This window comes from Notothenia coriiceps, unplaced genomic scaffold (assembly GCF_000735185.1).
Source record: "Notothenia coriiceps isolate Sejong01 unplaced genomic scaffold, NC01 NC01_scaffold00036400, whole genome shotgun sequence".
NCBI lineage: Eukaryota > Metazoa > Chordata > Actinopteri > Perciformes > Nototheniidae > Notothenia > Notothenia coriiceps.
In genome coordinates, this window is record NW_011369101.1 from 827,370 (window position 1) to 841,130 (window position 13,761).

General features: G+C 37.8%; 2 protein-coding genes across 2 annotated transcripts in view; both read right to left on the reverse strand.

Annotated features, from left to right (window-relative positions):
• Window positions 1-13,761, reverse strand: part of LOC104963762 (forkhead box protein P1-like) — a 924,791-nt gene that overhangs the window by 692,121 nt on the left and 218,909 nt on the right. The gene's annotated exons all lie outside the window — the stretch shown is intronic.
• The window catches only part of LOC104963749 (mitochondrial import receptor subunit TOM40 homolog), a 666,013-nt gene that overhangs the window by 622,554 nt on the left and 29,698 nt on the right, over window positions 1-13,761 (reverse strand). The gene's annotated exons all lie outside the window — the stretch shown is intronic.

Here is a 13,761-nt window from a genome sequence, read left to right on the forward strand (position 1 = left end):
TTTAAGGATGGGTTTGCTTACGTATTTTTGTGAGCCTTTTTAGAGGAGGGATTCTTCTGGATATTTGTTTTAGGTGAAAACATAGCACTTCTAAAAAGCAAAAACAAAATGTTCCTGTGATGTTTCATGTATCAATGTATTTGGTGAATCAAACTTCATAAATATTTTTTTAGGAATGCATTGAGTTTTTCTTTTCTAATCCTCCTGTCATTTAAATGTACATTATAATTGCTCAGTGACCTACCTTGGGGCACTGGTGTATCCAGATGACTTCACCTTAGAATGGAAAACTAGAGGCTGCTCCTTTACTCCTCCTTGGTAGAAAATAAGGTGGTAACTTAAATTAGACCCAGACCACAACGCACAAATACATTCAGTACAAACAATTTGAAAAATAGTATAAATGACCCCAGAGTCAAGATAAAATATACTATAAATAAAAGATAAGTGAAATTAGTCAAAAGGAACAAATAATTCCTGTTCATTATGTTCCATGTTTAGGACATAATGCTCATTATACTGCAGTGGCTTTTCATCAATTATAATATGTGAAGTAAGATACAATATTATAGGGTAAACTATCCTTGCTCTGGGTATTAAGTGCATTAGCCACAAACTGTGGGATGGTTCATTCTGCTCCCTGTTTGCTGTCAGTGCCTTTACTATATTACAATGAGCTCACTTTTTCCACAACCATTAAAATGTGTGAAGCTCTCCAAAAACTGTTCTCCTGTCAAATACAGGCAATGCAAGAAAAATCTCCCAGTGGCAATTTAAGATTTGGGTTGCATCACAACACATAATATACTAATTTGCCTGATAGCATTACCACTAAATTCTCAACTAAGAACACATTTCCCTGAATTTGTTAAAGTTCAATAATTGACCAATGGGTTTAATTGACCAACCAAACTATAAATGAACCTGGATAAAGAGACTGCCTGTAAGTGTTTGATCTCTTGAGTTTCTTATCATATCTTAAAGACAACTAACAGTAATTTATTATCTAAGGTAATTCATTGACAGTGTTATCAAATTCACCTTAAAGAACACAGACTGATTGGTAATGTTGTCCTATCTGGTGACACACACACACAGCATAAGCTAATTCACTATTTGTCAAAAGGAACGATGGCATTTTAACTTATCTTCAGTCAATTACCATAAGCAAATGTATGGTTATTAATTGTATATCAAGTTAGCTAATAAATCATTAAGACTACAAACCCTGCTTACATCAGGCTCTATTGAATCTGAATCATTAACTCAGAGTTTGGTACTTTTAGTTGCGCCTCTTTGGCTCTCAGACCAAAACAATAATACAAGTTAAACCAACCAGTCAAAATAAAAAAGAAGCACATCTTGATCTATTTTCAAGCCTTTCTTATCTGGAAGTCTTCATCTTTGATCAGCAGTGCCAATGTTCACTCCAGTTTTGGCCCTGAAGGACTTTTTCCTGTAAAGCACACTTGACAAATTCTGAACAACCATCCTGTTCCATTTTTCTTGGATGTTGCAGTGAAATGTGAGTTTGTTAGGGTACATGTTGTTGCTTGTTTTGTTCAGCCCTGAAGAATAAAGCTGTTGATACTTTTCATGCCGAGTTGCTTCTGTAAAAGCAATTGATTTCCTTATTTCCACTTTTTCCATTCAGAGGCCTTCTTTGTACAGAGGTCAGAGGTGTTTACGAAGCAAGAGTTACAACTTTTGTTAACTTGATTTTGATATATACAAATAGTTAGAAATTGATAATATAGCATCAATCAGATAAAAAAATTACACATTTTCTATTGCCGATAATGTGGTGTGTTTTTGACCCAGAACAGATTACAAACAGGACATTTTAGTCCAGAAATCTAATTAGCTGGCAACACAATCCCTTCCCGATTAACCCCCTGTTGATATATAATGGCCATTTAGTTTTATGGGGCAGTAAAAATCTCATAATTTACGCTGACTTTACACTAGACGCTATTTGAAGGAAAGCAAGGGTTTCAGACACATTTCCAAGTAGAGTCATATCTGCGTAAAATCACAGCGGTTGCCTGTGTGCTCTTTTTACAGCACTCATTATGTAAGACTTAGCTCAGCCTAAACTGTCAGAAACTCTCAAACAACGGAAAAAAGGTTTCATAATATTTAAATTCATTATTCTCATATGAGGATGTTTAACCTCTGATGCAACAGCTAAAAGAGCAGCAAATGAGCAATGGTACGATAAGAGCATATCAGCTGTATTTGGTCAGGTTTAACAAGTTTAAAATACATCCTTTCTTCAGTTTCTGTGATTTTAAGAAGTAAAAACAAAGTGTTTTACGGTTTGTGTTGTCTGCATTAAAAAAGGGACAAGGTTCAGCTAGCCCGGAGTTTACTCTAAAATAAACCACTAACTCTTGTTCTCAGTCAGAGAACAGGAGATGGGAAAACGCAGACCTCCTGCTGTGACCCAAGAAAAAAGAAAGAGAAATAATTCACGCTTCTAAAAATGTATAAACCATAGAAGGTATATGTGTCTCTGCAATGTTGCTTTGAATGTGACCAGAGACTTTGGTATGAGTTATAGCCTTACTGACCTGTGAAAAGTGGGTCACACGGTAGGAGAAAGCACAAGAGCTGAAGAAGGAAGGTATCTGAGGCTCGGTAACTGAAGACTGACAGCATCCACCAATATGGAGCCAAACTCAGGGGCTCACAGCAATGGAAATCATGTAGCACCTGAATAATATGCTCTCCATGTGGAACATGTGTGTAGCATACTGGGGGGAAATGTACAAAGAGGGCAAAGAACTACTACATGTAGCTATGTGAACTAACCACAATATCAAACTTCATCAAAGAGCTAGACATGAAATGGAATCACTAAACAAAAAGGTACTCTGTACAGTAGTTTCTGCAAAGCACTGACAAATGGCGTAAATGGCTAACAGCATGAAACCATTTCCCATTTCCTTTAAACTAGAGCAGTCAAAACCAAACAATTCCTCATGAGTCACCAGTGGTGGATACAAGCTAAATACATTTACTCAAGTACTGTACTTAAGTACAATTATGAGGTACCTTTACCTAACCTGAGTATTTGTTGTGTGTGCTACCTTATATTTCTACTCGGCTACATTTTGTAAGGCAATGTTGCACTCTTTACTCAACTATATTTATTTGACAACTTTAGTTACTCGATTAGGAGTATTAGCTTATACAAAATATAAATCAATCATTAAACTAATGATGACATATAAATATATAATTATTTTGGTTAAAATATCCAGAAACATTATATAGCATTTCAAATTAGCTTTACATTTACAAGCTGTGATAAACACATTAATGCATCAATAATCATAGCCCAGTAATTAAATGTATACGATTCCTCATTGTGTCATTACGCAGTACAAGTATGTAAAACTCTTAGTACTTGATGTATATTGTAATGCCAATACTTAGTATTTTTACTTAAAGGTGGGGTAGGTAATTTTGGAGAAACCAGCTCGAGTGCGCTAGAATTTGAAAATACACAGCCGGAAGAAATCTGCCACTTCCTTACAGAGCCCCTCCTCCAACACACACGAACGCGCACATGACCAATGAGGGCACGGGATAAGTTTGTGCACAGGTGGAAGGCTGACAGGCAGGTAGGGCCTGGCCATCCAGTTACTTTAGCCGGGCCGGCTCAGATGATTGGTCGTGGTTTTTACAGTACTACGGCTTCCACAGATGATATTTTTGTATGGATGTTTTGTCAAAGCACTTGAGATATTCATTGCGGGATGTTAAGAGCATTCCATGGAATATAACAAAAAGTGTATCTCGAGCCGGTTTCTCAAACTTACCTAACCCACCTTTAAGTAAGATTTTGAATGCAGGACTTTCACTTGTTTCAAAACTTTTGCAATTTTGTATTTCTGCTTTTAATTAAGTAAAATATCTGAGTACTTCTTCCACCACTGTGTGTCACTTATTGTTTTTCCCATCTTGCTCTACCCCTCTCTAGCTCTTAAGAAGACATCGATGTTACTGATCTAGGGCGTATGTGTTGCAGCAGTCATTCAACTGATATCACTGGGGATTACATAAAGCCAATCTTTCCTTTTCAAAATGTACTGACATCTAAAGACAAATGAAAAACAACTAAATCAATTTCATCTGTATAATTTAACTTTAACTGTTATTACTGATGTAATCACTTTGTTGAGCGAAATAACAGACATTCAGTTCAGAACATGTAATTGATTATATTCAACTCCAACTGCTGTTATAGTGGTCCCCTTATAACCCTAACTTCAAAACAACTTCATCCAGGCAAAGACTCAGGCATTGTACTTCAGACAAGTGACATCATGCAAAGAATAGTGGCAGCTGATTATCATCATCTCATAAAAGTCCTGGTTCATTTCATGATTATGTAACGTGGCAGGCAGTGTGATGTGACAACAGATATCTAATGTGCTCTCACAGCCTTCTGCACCAGATGTACAATTGGAAAAACAATTTCCTTCCCAGGAATCTCAGAGGTTTGAGATGTAATTTGCATAAAGTTCTTTACATATCCTTACAAATGTAGAGATGCGTGGGGGAAGCATGGTGGGTTGCACTGCTCCTTAGATGCTTGTAGGATTTGGGTCTGACAGTGCAGTCGAAAAGCACCTATGGAGTCCCTGAAGATCACCTACATAGCAGTGGCAGCTCCCTTCACTCCAGCAGTGGAGAGCCCTGCTAATACTGGCTTTCTCAGCAGTAACTCTCTGTAATAGCAACATGCTAACCACAGTATATTGCACTGTGTGTCTCCTGCAGGAGAGTTTCAAGCTGCCAGATCCTAATGACACACCAAAGAACCACAAATAGGCTCACTTTACCTCGGAATCCACGACTGCAAGAAGCAACCGTACATGAGCTAATTAATGAGAATGTGTCAGTCTAAATGTGGTATACTCTCCCTGTTTTTAAGAACTGCCTATGTGGCAAATAATAACAGAAGGGAATGTTTTTAAGAATGCCACATCAACAATCCTCACAATGCAAAGAAGGGCATATTTTCCATCCTCTATATTTACAGATAATGAAGAGGTTCTCAGTTGCTCTTGTAATAGCCACACAGGCTTTCTATAAACCTACAATAAGTACAATTTAAGAGAAGTGTCCAATCAAAACAGACAACGAGCCAGACATGGGGTGAACTATAAAATGGGTCATACTTTAAAAACAGTCATCAAACAGCAGTTGCTCCTGTTTATTTGATGTGCATGAGCTTGAGTAAGGGGGAGTGAGTGTTCTGACCTTTCTTTTTAGGATGCTCGGGCTCCTTCCTCTTAAACTCGGCACTCAGAGGAGATTCAAGCACTGGAGGAGAGCTGAAAACAAGGGAGGGTGGTGAAATGGGGGGAAACAGTTACTGGAAATGAAGGAGCATAGCATTTTCCAGCATTGTGGATTATTAGCCCTTCTAATTCTCAGTACCCTGATATTGTTGACTCATGAGAAACCAGATGGCAAGAATAGTTATAATATGCCAAGTTAATGTGGAAATGTCAGAGTCACAAGGAGTCACAGGCATGAGGCCAATTAAAAAATAAATTGACCACACGTATATATTCTATTGCTGGTGGCCAGTGTCTGAGAGAAAGCAACAAAAGTCTACAACTGCACTGTTTTTGCAAATTGTTATTTGGCGGATAAATTGCATATTTGTAAAAGCACAAAAACAAATAAGGTTAATGAAATTATAAGTCTTTATTGGTGCTGCTAGATTTTGGAGGTTCAGGCAATACAAGTGTGGATTTCATTCCTTCCCCAGAAGACAATTGAATTTTTTTGGCATTTTTTACACAATGTTATTGTGAGAGTAATGACTGATTATGATTTTTTGGATTCAAGCAGCTTTATTAAAACCCATACAGATTTAAAAGCTTACATTTAAAAAATGTACACAGAGTAGTAGAAGTAACTCACTGAGCAGAGCAGTTCCAGGCTGGAACTAAACCTGATCTGAAGGAAAGTATGTTTCTACTTAGGCTCTTTGTAGAATGAATAATTAATACAATCTACTATTGCCAATGAATAAACAATTGACAGAATAATTTGCAATACAAGCGGCTGAGATACAGTATTTTGCATTTGGCATTGTATAACATAAAAAAAAACCTGGTTTCCAGCAGCATGCTTTTCCAGACTGTGTCATAGGTGTGCCAAATAAGATACTGACGTTTTACTCACAGAGCTGATTCGTTGCTCAGATCTCAGAGCAATAAAAAAGGACAATTTGTCCTCCGGGGCGTTAGCATCAAATATGTCACATACCAATGCATAACCAAATATTTGCCTTTGACTCCGAGCTTACCTCGGGAACACCGAAAAGCCTTCACCACAAGCCAAGGTGCTCCTTAGGACGCACAGACGTAACTCCAACAGGGCCACACATGGAGTGAACATAGAGCTCACTAAAAACACCATCTGTGGGACAAGGAATTCAGAAATCAATTAGTAACAAACAATTGCATCACTCCATACCTGTTTCAAAAAAAGTATATTCCACATTATTCAAGAACTGATTGTGGAAATAAAGCGTAAGGAATGAGAAGAGGAGCATCTCAAAACTTTTTTCAAAAGTCAATCAAAACGAAAAACTCCACATAGATCCAAACCCTGAACATGAACTGATTTAAGTATTATATTATAATTATTATTATATATTTATAATTCAGTAGTTAACTTTTCATTTTTGTGTGACTTTTATCATCAGATATGAACAACTTTTAGCAGAACTGACAATAGCAGCCAGGCCTGTATCAACCTCAGCATGTGGTCTGACTAAGGAATACTTTCGTGAGACAAAAATCTGATAAGGGTTACTTAGTACAAGCATCTTTTGAAGGACAGTTTAATTATTGTTACAGTTGAAAGGATAACAGCGCAATGTCTCAATGTGGTTTCATGAAGATATTACTGTAATTACTCACAGAGTCATCCCAGCCTGGAGAGATTGACCACGACCCTGCCATTGAGATGCTCAAGATGGGGTAATCTAGACAAATCGTTCATGGGGTTGTTAGTGAATTCCCTTAGGTGTGTGAAACCTTTCTGAAAAGAAATAATTGTATACAATGTCTCCTATTGTAGTGTAATGGTGCACTGGTTGAACATTAGTGCTTAAACAAATTACAGAGTACAGTAGCAATTGTAGAGGTGTCACCACCAGCAGCCTACCCTTGAAATAAAATGCTGTTAGGAGTTCTGAAGTAGCCAGCTCCACCACATACAGGCCGTCGGAGCTTCCAATACATAACCAGCTGTTGTCCCTGCAGGGGCCCACACAGAAAAGTATGGAAACACTGTTACAGGATTTCCCTTTTTTCCAGATCATTTGGGGAAAGACAGATCATTTGGGGAAAGACAATGTAACCACATACTAAAGAAAAACATACTGATGTGATGGAGGGGCATGGTATGCACACCATAGGACTATCGGCTTTTATTCAAGTTTCCATTGACTTCACGTAGTCTAAACTATGTACACCCAGAAAGATGGAAAATACTGCCACCGAGTAAAGGTTTGCGAGCTGAGTCTGAAGGATCCTTTTCATCCACTTCCTGCACTGAGACTCATGCTGAGGCTATAACATTGTGGGACAGATTTTATATTTTAGTGCATCATTATATTCATGCTGAGCGTGGGCTTCAGTGCAGGATGGAGACCATTGCGTGTGGAGGTTTATGTGATAATTGCACAAAAATTGTTTTGTTAGCTTCGTAGATTAAGGTTTACTGCTGTTAGCCACAATGTTTTTTTTATATTTTGTATTCTCTACTGGGGGGCATAAAGTCTTAAATCCTACATATACTGACTTTAACATACTTACATTGGTATTAAAAAAAGTCTTATAAAAACAATAGCTAATTTGAAGCCCCAGAACCATATTTATATAGCACTTTTATTCACCAATACTGTATTTTAACAGTAGAAAAGTCAGCTTCCACTGGATGTGAAACCAGAAACTTTTCCAGCTGCAAACATACCCATCATACACCTGAGCAAAGAAAGACCTATTTGTTAAAGCCCATCAAATGGAGTCCAGTAAAACCGTGGTTGCAGACAGACATCATGCGGTTGATGAACTGGAGCGTCTGTTAGAGGTCCTGAGTTAAGATTATGAAGATACTGCTCCAAGATCATATGCTTTGCTTGGAAAAATAAGGAATCAACGTCCATTTCATTTCCAGTGGTCCACAAAATACACAGAAAGTTATGCTGGGGCATTTTAAGTGCCTGCTTCCTGTCATAACATCAAATGTTTTAACAGCCTGAAGCAGTTTATGCTACAAGCCTGCAAAGTTTCCTGTGATGTGTGAAGTTTCCTGTGACGTTTGAAGCGACTGCGTGGACACGTGCCGCAAGTAGCCGTGAAGATGTTGCATTTTGGTGCAGGCTTTTCAGAAATCTATGCAGTGTTACTGGAAGAAAAATGTAGCTATTTGTTTTGTTTTTTCATGACAACTGTGTTTGAATTGCCTGTGTAATATTTTCCTGGATCAGCTACAACTTTTACCTCGTGGAAATAAGAATTAAGCCCTTGAGGATGGCCACAGTGTTGACAGAATCAAGTCTTGTTTCAACATTAAGATTCCTTGTCACAAATGAAGCAAAGCAGCTCTTCCCTGTGGTAAAGTCACATTTCAAAACTATTCATCATTTTATAGCACTTGAGAGTTAGATCGGCCTCTATTGTGAAACTATGAAATCTATCTATGCATATCCTTCTTGTCAGTACTTATCTAGGTCTCAAAATTCAAAGAAATTGCTTTTGGGACTTGGAAAACATTAAAGGATTTAATCAACTCTGCAGTTACCCCAGCTCAACAACATCAGAAGTCTCTTGTGTCAAACCATACCAAGCAATCATATAACTCCTATTAACATTTAGCAATGTTTATAAAAGGATTAACTTACTTTTTGTGCTCATTATTGGTATCAATTAATGAGCTGCATGTTGCCATTTTGAGAACAGGTTTTGAAGTATCCACTTTATCTTCAGCTAACTGTTCTGAGAATCCTAGAAGAAAATGTCAAAAACAGTCAAAATATGTAAAATAATCATATACGTAGCTGAAAATAAAGAAATGATTTATGAAAATACATTTCCTCACAAAGCCAGTACAAGATATTCTCCATCATTGTTTTTCTGATAGATCAGTAACATCACCTGCTGGGTCACTGACAGTGCCTTGGTGCTGTAGATGTCTTTTTTCCATCTTCTGAAGGTTCATTTTGGACACCAGGTGACACTTGTGGTCATCGGTGACAGAAAAGCACCACAGCTAAACCAAACAGGAACAGGTTTGTTACGCAGCTAGTGGAATGTCATCATCTGATAGCACAGACTGAGTCAGATAGTGAGTGTGAGCTGTTAAGGACTGTGTGCCTCAGTCACTCACCTGTCCATCAGTTGAGCCAGTGATAAGGTGCCTGTTCTCCTCCAAGAAGAAAACACTGAGTAGGGGAGAGCCTTAAGAATTGAAGAATTTACTTTGGGTAGGTTGGTAGTAAATATTATATTATTAATAATAAAGCAGGGCCCTGACTCCTCTACAGCTACCACTACTGTAGCATGCCATTAAACATAAATAGTTAAATGCTTAATGACTAGCTTTGACACCTATAATTTGATATTTATTATATGGATATATAATAACAATTCCCGATTTTAAATAGATCCCACTAATATATGCGATAAAACCACCTTTACTGTACAAATTGAATAAAGGTGTGTACATTCTTTTACAAGATTTTTAAGAGTTAATATCATACCTGAAAGCACAAAAGACTGGTAGCAAACAGCTTCAGTTTTTAAATCCAACACCTGCAAAGAGACACTTTCTATTAATAACTATTACAGTTTGTGTAACAGTTGATATAAATCAATGTAAAAGTGGGATATTTATTATGTTACTTACTTACTATCATTAGTAAATATTTTTGGAGTACCTTAAAAGTGCGATCCTCTGAAGTTGTGACAAGAATGTTTTTATTCCAGGGACAGAACTCTGCTGACGTCAACGGTCCCAGGTGGTTGGTAAAGGTAAAAATCACTTCATGTCTCTAATGTGAAAAATAACAATAACAATTTTGATTAGAGTGATGGCTACAGCAAATAAACAATATGACACATATTTTAGAGTGTGTAACGTATAACATAGAGAAGTAAAAGAAAGAGCAGTATTTGTAATCCATGTGAGAAATAGAACATTCAGTGAGGATTTATGTGCACAAAGGAATACTGAAATGTTCAAAGTAACATTATTTTGTACCTTTGAGCTGAGAATATACAAAGTTGATCCTGAGCATGCAGCCACTCGTTCATCAGAGAAACAGAATGAAAGATGGACGACTTCTCCCAGTAAAGTCCCAATAACTGTTCCAGCAGCAACTTTACCTGCAAACAAATGAGTCTGTTTATAAGCAAAGCAAATGACGTACAGGACCATAGTAGACATCAGTGGGCTATCTGGATATTTTTCACTAGATGGCAGGCTTCTTAAGAGTTTCACTCAGGAAAATGATCATACTCACAGTATATGATATCATATGATTTGTGTCACAGGGTTGACTTGTAACTAATTAGGGAACTAAACTGGTAGGGCAATATAATGAGGGTTGGGAGAAAAAACATGTAGTTCAGAATAAAATAAACACTGGATAAAAACTCTTGCTGAAAACCACCTTTGGCCAGGGGAGCAACTATGTTTTGCACTACGAAGAGATACATATTTCCTCACCCTCCTGTGTTCTCCTGTGGCACAGTTCAATATCCCAGACAATGATATAGTCAGGAGAGGCAGAACAAAGGAGAACAGGTCCACGTAGTTTCCCAAAGGTCATGGCACTGATCTCACCATGGTGGCCTGTTAGCAGCAGGGGCTGTGGACGAACAGACTCTGTTAAAATATGCAATGTAGTATAATAAGTTATGTGTGGCTCTGTGATAGATCAATCTTGTCATTCTCCATCTTAAAAAAAGCAATATAAAATATGTATCCATGTCAGATATAATTTAGTCTTACCTTAGTGAGGCAAATGTTTTAATTAGACAGGCCGACATTGTATCAACTTTTGTTTAATTGTCAAAATGATTGTGTTTTATATGTACAGAATGTTGAAAAACAGAATATTTCATATTAAAAAACATACCCTATTCAAATACATCTACACATGAGGACTTTAAACTAGCTATCCTGGGGTTTGCACTTGCAGTCATGTTAACAAACATAGCTACCTAGCCAATTTAATTCTTAAAAAGTGTACATAAATACAAACCTTGTTATCTTTATCCATGTTACTGTAAATTAACATGTTCTTGCCCTCCAGTGGTATACCACAATAAGTGTGACAACATGCTAGCTGTCGGTGTGACAGAAGTCTATCACAAGGTAAACTGAGCATTTCAGTCACCATCTTTGCTCCTGTCAGGAAACTCTGGTGGAGTGCCGCGCCAGCAGACAACGCTAATTAATTCCCGTTAAAAGTAACCGAGGAGTCATGCCGTACAGGTACTTTTGCTTCACCAACAGTGACATTAAAGTTAGTTCATGTTTAAGGAAGATATGTAGTTTCTTCTACACAAAAGTTGTAGGTGGACATGTTTCGCAGGTTGCTAGGACACCGACACGTCATCAACTTCCGTTAACAGCAGCCTACGCCTACAAATAAACGATTCACACAAGTTAAAACAACATAAGTAATTCAAATTTGCATTGCCAATCATTTTTTATATACCTTAAATATGTAACATCCACGCTTCCGTTTTTTTAACGCTACACGTTACTGTGCGTTACCATTAAATGTATCTTCTTTAAAAATATATTTTTTAACACATTCATGGTTGCTTCCTTTTTGTACCTCTTCGTTTGACCACAAGATGGCGATCACTGCTCACCTTTAGTCTTAGGAAGTACTGACAGGCCCTGCTTCAAGACATGTTGTAAAGTAGTATGCTATATTTTAACACACTATACAAATAAAAAAAATGGTATACTTCTAATTAATTAAATCACAACTTGCAAATCAATGACTGGATGAGATTAAAAACAACAATGCATGTTTTACTTTTGGAAATCCCCACACTGAATAGGTTAAACCAGCCCATTCTTCCTTTTCCTTGGAAACTGTCTTGTCTTGGTGGTTGCAAATAGAGCACATACAACATATAATGTCTGACAGTATTCTCCTTCCTCTCTTGGTGCTGGGGTGTTTAATGTTGTAGATCAATAAATTAATTCTCAAGCAACCCAAAGTAGGCTACCTGCTATAACTAACTTGGAGCTTTATGTTCTTTGTCAAAATGAAAGCTTGGAAGTGTTGCAATGTCTAGCCAGATTAACCAACACACTCGTCAGAAAGGGATATGCAAAATTGGCAGATCCCCCTCCAAGCTCAGCAGCTGGGAAATATTCCACTGGATCTTATGACTAGAAAAGGGAGAGGGCTCATATGCTACACTGATGCAACTTTCAGCAATGAAGAATGATTGTAATCTCTTCTCACGTCTTTAAGTGTCAAACATGTGAAGGTATTGTGAAAGACTCCTCCATCTTTGTACAAGGGAGGCAAAATAAGACTGGGAGCAAAGTCAGATTAAGCTGTATCGAACAGGTTGAGACTAGATCTCCAGCATCACCATAGCGGATGCTGTGGTCCTCATTATTTTTTTTTTCCAAAATATTTTTATTCACATGTAAGACAAAAGTGTAACAGTGCATTACAGCAATTAAGGCATTTTCATTTTTTTCCCGCCCAAAAGAACCCTTACTCACTTTCCCTTACTCACTTTCCCCCATCCCAACCCATCCCATCCCATCCCAACCCATCCCATCCCAACCACCCCTCTCCCGGAGCACTGAGGCAACAGTACATCAATACAATACAAAATGATAGATACAATAATATACATGCACATACCTGCATACATACATACATACATACATACATACATACATACATACATACATACATACATGTACACATACTAACACATATTCAGGGATGTCACACGAGCTGCATGTGTGGCGGACAGGGGAGTAATCATATCAGAATTATAGATTGATAAATAAAGGGAGAATCCCTACAGCGACACCATATCAGGGGGAAGACGGTCTACATAGCTGATCAGTGGCCTCCAATGAGCGTAAAACTTATCCGAGGAACCCCGGAGAGTAAACTTAATTTTTTCCAACTTTAGAAGAGACATAGTATCACTCAGCCACATTTTAAAAGAGGGAGGTAAAGGAGATTTCCACAAAAGAAGGATTTTCCTACGAGCAGTCAAGGCGGTAAAGGCAATGACATTGGTTTGAGTGTTTGTAATGTTGATTTCATCTGGGGTCCTACCGAAAATAGCTACATGAGGGGATGGAGAGATTTTTAGACCTACAATTTCAGAAATACACTCGAAGAAAGATTGCCAGAAGCTAGATAATTTAGGGCATGACCAGAACATGTGAGTCAGGTCGCAGGGGGCCTGGGAGCATCTATCACAACGGTCATCTAATCTATCTGGATGAATCTTGGAGAGCTTAGCCTTGCTATAATGTAGTCTATGGAGAACTTTAAACTGTATTAGGCTGAGTCTAGCGCAACTGGAGGATGAGTTAACGGCTCTCAGGGCCTCCTTCCAACAGTCATCAGAGAAGGTGAACTGTAGTTCCTTTTCCCAATTAGTTCTAATCTTGTTAATGGCAGATTCATCAACCGCAGAAAAAAGTTCATAAAAATAA